The sequence below is a fragment of the Diceros bicornis genome, chromosome 5 (assembly GCF_020826845.1).
Source record: "Diceros bicornis minor isolate mBicDic1 chromosome 5, mDicBic1.mat.cur, whole genome shotgun sequence".
In the NCBI taxonomy this organism is placed as follows: domain Eukaryota; kingdom Metazoa; phylum Chordata; class Mammalia; order Perissodactyla; family Rhinocerotidae; genus Diceros; species Diceros bicornis.
This window is the reverse complement of record NC_080744.1, coordinates 33,791,112-33,800,215: the sequence shown is the minus strand read 5'-3', so window position 1 is coordinate 33,800,215 and position 9,104 is coordinate 33,791,112.

Sequence of the window (9,104 nt, the reverse complement as noted above, 5' to 3'; positions counted from 1 at the left end):
AAGAGACTATTATGAACAATTATATACTAAAAAATTGGGTAACCTATAAGAAATGGATAAATTTTTAGAAATATAGAACCTATCAAGACTGAATCATGAAGAAATTTAAAATCTGAGCAGACCTATAACTAGTAAGAGGTTGAATCAGTTATTAAAAACTTCTCAACAGAAAAACAGCCCAGGACCAGGTGGCTTCACTGAAGAATTCTACCAAACATTTAAAAAATTAACACTAATTCTTCTCAAACTCCTCCAAAAAAGCGAAGAGGAGGGAACACTTCCAAACTCATTTTATGAGGCCAGCATTTTCTTGATACCAAATCAGGCAAATATACTACAAGAAAAGAATACAGTCCAATATCCTCAGTGAATGTTGATACATAAGTCCTTAACAAAACACGAGCAAACTGAACACAGCAATTATTCAAGAATTATACACCAATTCAAAGAATTATACACCATGACCAAGTGAGATTTATTCGTGGAATGCAAAGATGGCTCAGCATATGAAAATCAATCAATATTAACAGAATGAAGGACAAAAACCACATGATTATCTCAATTGATGAAGAAAAAGCATTTGACAAAATTCAACACCCTTTCACGATGAAAACACTCAACAAATTAAGATTAGGAGGAAATTACCTCAACATAATAAAAACCATAGATGAAAGCCCACAACTATCATTATACTCGATGGAGAAAAACTGAAAGATTTTCTCCTAAGATCAAGAACAAGGCACGGATGTTCTCTCTCACCACTTCTATTCAACTTAGTGCTAGCAGTCCTAGCCAGAGGAGTTAGGCAAGAAGAAGAAAAAAGCCATCCAAATCAGAAAGGAAGAAGTAAAATTTTCCTCGTTGGCAGATGACATGAACTTATACACAGAAAACCTTAAGGATTCCACAAAAAAAATTGTTAGAGCTAATGAACCCATTCAGCACTTGCAGGATGCAAAATCTACACACAAAAACCAGTTGCATTTCTATACACTAACAACAAACAATCTGAAAAGGAAATTAAGAAAACAGTCCCATTGACAACAGCCTCAAAAAGAACAAAATACTTAAGAATAAACTTAACCAAGGAGATGAAAGATTTATACACTCAGAACTACAAACATTGCTGAAAGAAATTAAAGACATAAACATTGCCGAAAAAATTAGAGACACAGATAAATGAAAGACATCCCATGTTCATAGGTTGGAAGACTTAATGTTGTTAAATTATTCATACTACCCAGAGCATTCCACAAATTCAATGCAATCCCTCTCAAAATCCCAATGGCATTTGTTTTGCAGAAATAGAAATGACCATCCTAAAGTTCATATGGAATCTCATAGGACGCCAAATAACCAGAGCAATCTTGAAAAAGAAAAACAGTGCTGGAGGCTTCACACTTCCTGATTTCAAAGTATGTTACAAAGCTACAATAATTAAAACAATATCATACTGGCATAAAGACAGACATGTAGACCAATGGGACAAAATAGAGAACCCAGAAATCAACCCTCATTTGTATAGTCAAATGATCTTCGACAACGGTGCCAAGGCTACACAATGGGGAAAGCTCAGTATTTTCAACAAATGATACTGGGAAAACTGGATATCCACATACAAGAGCATAAATTTGGACCCTTACCTTACATCATATAAAAAAATTAACTGGAAATGGATTAAAGACATAATTGTAAGACCTGAAACTATAAAACTCCTAGTAGAAAACATAGGGGAAAAGCTTCATGACATTGGATCTGGCAATGATTTCTTGGATAGGACACCAAAAGCACAAGCAACAAAAGCAAGCATAGACAACTGGCACTACATCAAACTTAAAAACTTATGCACAGCGGTGGAATCAATCAATGGAATGAAAAGGCAACCTACAGACTGGGAGAAAATATTTGCAAACCATATTAATATCCAGAATATATAAAGAACTCAACAACAAAATATAAACAACTCGACAACAAAAATAATCCAGTTTGAAAATGGGCAAAGGACTTGAATAGACGTCTCTTCAAAGAAGATCTACAAATGGTCAACAGGTATATGAAAAGGTGCTCAGCATCACTAATCATCAGGGATATCCAAATAAAAACCACAATGAGATGTCACCTCACATTCATTAGAATGGCTACTATTGAAAAAAATAGAAAAAAATACCAAGTGTTGGCAAGGATGCAAAGAAATTGGAACCTTTGTGCACTCTTGGTGGGAATGTAAAATGGTGCAGCCACTGTGGAAAACGTATGGAGGTTCAGTATGTAAAAAAGAAATAGTATGTAAAATAAGCTAGACAGAAAAGACAAATGCTGCATGATTCCACTTATATGAGGTGTCTAAAGTGCTCAAACTCTTAGAAACAGGGAATGTTGACTGCCAGAGACTGGGGGGAGAGGGAAAGGAGAAGCTGTTCAATGAGTATAGAGTTTCAGTTCTGCAAGATGAAAAAGCTCTAGAGACCTTTTGCACAACCAGGTACATATAGTTAACACTACTGTACTATATATTTAAAAATGGTTAAGATGGTAAATTTTATGTTATGTGTTTTTTACCAAAGTAAAAAAAAAACTAGCTAGAAAATCTTCAAATATGTGGAATAAAGCAATAAATTTCTAAATAATTCACAATAAAAAGAATAAATCCCAAGGGAAATTAATGAATTTTTTGAACAAATTGCTAATGAAAAATTTGACATATCAAAATTGTGAAATGACATTAAAGCAGTATTTCCGGTGAAATTTATAGCGTCAAATATATATATATATTATGTAAGGAGAATAGCTGAAAATCAATAAATTAAGCAATCATTATAAGAAGTTAGGTAAAGAATAGCAATTTAACACAAAGAAACAAAGAAGGAAATAATAAAATTAAAAAAGAAATTAACTGAATAGAATATAAACACAAAACAGAGAAGTCACCAAAGCCAACAACTGGTTCTTGGAAATGACTAAACTTGATCAATCCCTGGCAACGTTGATTGAGATAAAAAGAGACAAGGCACAAATAACCAGCACCAGAAATCTTAAAAGGAAGACATCATTATGGTTCCTTTATATGTTAAAAAGATAAAAGAGGATATTACCAACCACTCTATGTTAGTAAACTTGAAAACCTAGAAGAAATGGAAAAATTCCTAAAAAACTTTGACATCAGAAAAATATGGCAAATCTGAATAGTCCTATATATATTGGAGAAATTAAATTTATTACTACAAACCTTCACACATTTCCAGGCCCAAATGGCTTCAAACATAAATTTTACCAAGCATTTAAGGGGAAAATTGCCAATTTTACAGAAACTTTTCAAGAAAACAGAGAGGGGACTCATTTTATGAGGTTAGTATAATCTAGATTCTGTTAAGTATACCTGACATTTCTACTGAAAATGTTTTGGAAAGGATGACTGACTGCACGTCCTTTCAGTGTTATTTTGGAGTATTGTTGAACTAACCCACTCGAGGAATATTTAATTCTCTAGGAGATGAATTTTTATTTTACTTACAATTTACTAGTCAAGGCCTAGACTCTGTGATGTTACTAATTAGTATATAGATTTTTGTCCAGTAGGGATGTGAGTGGTTTCTGTGAATTAGAAAAGATAACCCCAAAAGTTACAATTTAGTTGACCTGTAGGACATTAACCAATTTTGTATATCTATCCCTCAGTCTTATTTCAAAGTTCTTTTATTACATGCGTATCTTCTCTCAGATTCTCTTGGACTAGCTTTGCTCAATGGGTTAAATCAGTCTTTACTGATATTTGATACATTTTCAATCCATATTTGCATTAGACTCATGATTCTCATTTTTATAAAAATATACTTGTGGGGGCCAGCCCTGTGGCGCAACGGTTAAGTGTGCATGCTCCGCTTTGGCAGCCCCGGGTTCACAGGTTCCGATCCCCGGCACGCACTGACGCACCGCTTGTCAAGCCATGCTGTGGCGGCATCCCATATAAAGTAGAGGAAGATGGGCACGGATGTTAGCCCAGGGCCAGTCTTCCTCAGCAAAAAAGAGGAGGATCGGATGCATCGGATGTTAGCTCAGGGCTGATCTGCCTCACACACACACACAAAGAATATATATGTATACTTGGAAATAAAATCTAATAATGACATTAAGAAATAGGAAAAATAGTTAATCAAATCTCACTCATGAACATAGATTTAAAAATCCTTCACAAGATGTTGTCAAATTATACCTATGATATATAAACTGAATACTACATCATGATCAAGTTGAGTAATTCCAGGGATGCAAGATGATTTAACATTGGAAAATCAGTCAATGAATTTACCATATTAACGGAATACCAAAGACATGATCACCTGCAATAGATGCAGCAAACATCATGCTTCAGCGTGAAATGATGAAAACTTTTCATTTGAGTTTAAAGACAAGATAAGGATGTCTGAAATCACCACGTCTGTTCAACCAATGGAGAAGGCAAGAAAAATAAATGTATAAGTTAGGGAAAGGAAGAAATAAAACTGTCATATTTGCAGATTGTAACTGTATAAAAACAAAAGGTAAAACAAATCTACAAACGCATTTAGAATTAATACTGACCTTTTGTAAGGTTTCTGGATACAAGGTTAATTTAGAAAAACAGTTTCATTTATGTATACCAAGAAATAGTTAGAAAGCGAATCAGGCTGCCTTTCCACTTGCATGTTGAGCGACCTTGAACAAGTTTTCTAAACTCTCGTGCCGATTTCTTCTTCTATAAAATAGGGATGGTAATACTGTATTTTACTGATTCTAAGACACATTTTTTTCCATATTTTAACATCTTTGAAATGGTGATGGGTATTACAGTAGATATTGTCTTATAGTCACGAATATGGTAGCACCTCATAAAATGGTTTTGAAGATCAATGTGTAAATACAATAAATTTAGGGTGTTTACAACATGCCTGGCACTTAACAAATGTACGGTAAATGTTACCTATAATTATGATTTTCTCCCATTATGTTTTCTGACAAGTTATTATTTGTATAAAGAAAGCTTCTGTTTTTTAATAAATTCACTTTGTATAACTAGCTGACAAAAGTTTTATTATTTCTAGTATCTTTTTAGTTGTCTTGGCCTTCACAAAATATTTCATATCAATTTAATGTGAATATTTTTGTATCTCATTTCCTTTCAAGTTTCATTTTTCCAGTACTTTAAGAACAATTATAGGGGCCGGCCTGGTGGCGCAAGCGGTTAAGTGCTCGCGCTTCACTGTGGCGGCCCGGGGTTCGCTGGTTGGGACCCCGGGCGCGCAGCAACACTGCATGGCTTGTCAAGCCATGCTGTGGCAGCGTCCCGTATAAAAAAGTGGAGGAAGATAGGCATGGATGTTAGCCCAGGGCTAGTCTTCCTCAGCAAAAAGAGGAGGATTGGCAGATGTTAGCTCAGGGCCAATCTTCCTCAAAAAAAAAAAAACAGAAGAAGAACAATTATAATTACGATAATAACAGCAATGATAACAATAATAATGACGATAGTGAAGGCCAAAACTAATGTAGAACTTACTGTATACCAGGTACTCATCTAGGCATTTAAAATATGGAAACTCTTGCCTTTTTCTTTTTAATAGCAATAGTTATAGCACATCAACTAAATGGAGTAGTATACATCCATTGAAAATAGTTATTATACAGGGTATGCAATATTGATAATTGTGTATTACATCCTTTAAATGATAAAGGCACAGTTGTGCCCATAGTATGATGGTAGATGTGTAAAACTTATGCATCTGAAAAAAGTACAAGAAGAAACATGGAAAATGATTTGTTAGGAAGGAATTCTAGATTTTTTGCTTCTAAATTTTTCTTGTTTGCACTAAAATTAGGTAATAATCTTTTTAAAATGTTAATGGTTTACAATCTAAGGACAAAATCTATACTTACGTGTTAAAGGTAGGGGGGAACTTCCCAATCTGTTGCAAATAAAGAATTTTTGTGAGACAACAGAAGAATGCTTATGTTTTTCAGTGTAATACTTTTATTGTTATAATCAGCGTTTTCAGTATATTAGAAGCAGGTTGAGGAATTGAAGTCTTTGGAAGCAGGAAAGTAGTTTTGGACAGAACAGAAAAAAAATGTCTTAAGAAGAATTAATGATTAAAGCAGTACCCCCAAAAAGGTCAGTCTCAAATATTAAAAATCAGCTAATTTTAATAATATTAAATTACTATTAATATTAAATTTAATGTAATTTTTAAATTTAATTTATAAATTTTAATTAATATTAAATTAATATTACTAAACAATAATATTAATATTTAATAATATCTCTTAATTAGAAAATGGCTACTATAATCATAGAAAATGTTTAAGTCGTTATGTTATTTGAGTGATAGTATTTTCACAGTGAATGTTAGGAGTGTGTTGGGTGCCACGTTATATCAAGAATTCTATCTTTATTAAGCAAATGCTATTTAATATGATACTTTGCAGCCACATATTTTGACAATCTCTGTTGATCCTTTAACATGTGTGTGAGTTCATGGATTGTTGATCCAATTCAAACATATAAAAACATTTTCTTAAAGTGGTTCTTTTTTCTAATAGTTTACTAAAGGCAAAGGATTAAAGTCACTTTCAAAATAAGATTCTTCACTGTTTTTAAAGTGATTCCTCTGGATTAGGTCCAAAAGTAATTCAAGTTCAGTTTGAAATAAGATAGGAACTGGTATCTGCTTAAATTTTTGCATGTTCTTTAACTGTGACATGATACGTAAATAAAGAATTTTCCATCTTCTTTGTAACTAAATAAAGTTCAGAACAAAATTATGGACTCCAGTAACCTTTTTTTTAATTTTGTTTATAATTTAGACCGTGGTCCACATGTAGGAAAGTATTATACAATGTATTATGTCATATACTATTTAATTGCTGCTTTTTGTTGATTCAATTTGATATCTATCACTTGATCATTTATTTGCCTAAATAAGTGAATATCTAATGAAAGAATATAAAATCTTTTGGGAATCTAGCATTTTTTAAACTTCCTTTTGAGTCTCTCCTGAATTATGTTTCCTAAAAGAACGGGGAATAGTAATTGAATCTCCCGAGAACTTTCAAACTTAACAGCTTTCACTTAACTGGAGATTTTCTTTCCTTATTCAGGTCAAATATTTATGTGTATTTCGAATTTCTGGTTTAGACTTTTGACCCAACCCTAATTATAAGCTAAGGTTCAGTTCCATTGCACATAATGGGGCTTTCAGCTTGGAACAAATATTTTTCTAAAGATAGAGAACATTTTTAAATGGATTTAGGATTGGCAATTTACATTTCCTCTTTGAACTTAGTGTATGTACTTGGAATCCTTTTTCTTTCCAGTCTGGCTTCTCTTTATCATCAGTGGTAATCATAAACTTCTAAAAAAGAAAGCTATCTAATAGTAAAACATAGACTTAACGTTTCAAACTTATCTTAATTGATTACTTCAGGTTTAATTACAAGTTGTTTACCCTACCTTAAACACAGCTAACTGTTATTAAACTTGAAAAGTAATGAATGCCTTATCCAGAAAAAACCTAGGTTAAACAATTTAGTCCCACTGATGTTGAGTGACCTCCTATATGAAAGCTTTCTGTCTCTCATTTTTTTTTCTTAGTAAAATCATATTTTCCACATGAGAAACAAATGTTGTTAGAGATTCTTTTAAATATCCTAATTTTAGAAATAGATTACATGGGCATTGCTTTAGCATATTTTTACACTTTTCCTACTAGACTAGATTATAAGCTTGATGAGAGGGAGATCATTTCTCTCTTATTGACTGCTGACATCACAGTACATGTAACATCATGGGGACCTAGCATTTAGTAGACACTCAATAAATATTTGTTGGATTAAGTTAAAGTGAATTAGTCAATTCTTTAAATTTGTCAAAGGATGAATGATTGATTTAAAAGCCATCTTTTAAAATAGTCTGGGCTCTACCTATTCCTTGCTACCATAGATAGATAAAGTAGTTATTGGAACATGAGGCAGTATATATAGAAAATGAGGCAGCAATATAACTAGAAAGACATCATGCACTTTTGTGCAGTGAGCATGGAAGTAGTATTATCCCTTTGTAGTTTGTGTACGTGCGTACATATAAGTTAGGGTGCTTATTCACAGAAAAAAGTGAACATGGAGGTAATTCATTGGCAAGTACTGAATCTTAAAGTCAAGATCCTTCTGTATTGCTTAATGGAGATTTTAAATTAAATAATATTGCATACTTCAGAACTTTACCTGATAATAATTCATATGAAAACAACATTCAGTTAATTACCAAATATGTTTTAAAAATTAAGGCACATATACAGATTAGGTGTGGACATTGGCCATTTTTTATACTATTTGCTAAGAGATCTTAAATTTTGTTGTATTTCATCAAATTTTGATGTGAACATTGACAAAATAGTTGATGGTATTAAGGAATTATTTTTTTAGGTGTGATCATTGTATTGTGGTTATATATATATATTTTTAAAAAGGAGTACTCTGTCTTCACTTACTGAAATATATACAGATGAAATGCTATGATATCTGGGATTTCCTTCAACATAATCACAGTGAAGATAAGGCGAAGTGGGTGAAAGTATAGATGAAAAAGATTAGCCTTGAGTTGATAAATGTTAAAGCCAGGTGGCAGGAATACTAGACGGAGTTGTGTTCTCGTTTGACTGTATCTGAGGGAAGGAAATCAGATAACCCATGAATTACTGAACCTCCATTCAACATTATTGAGAAAAGCAGACCTGATGAGCATGAATTAATCATCTTTGACTTTTCTAAAATTTGTTGGTTAGTTTTACAGGAAAACATTCAACATTTTTTCTCAGGTTCATATTATGAAAACCTACGTAATATGAACACTATGTTTTGATGTGAGAACCCAGTTTAAAAACTGCTTGGAAACTGCTTTGATAAACTGGGGGGAAAAATGTACTTTATTTTCTATTGTGATATACAAATTTACCTTCGAGATATATTTTATGTATGTCTCCCTATTTTAAACCAAACTTTATTAGAAACTCAATAGTCTGTTGGGATTAATTGATGAAAGTCGTTCTTTAAGGTAACCTTAGACAGTATTCATCTTT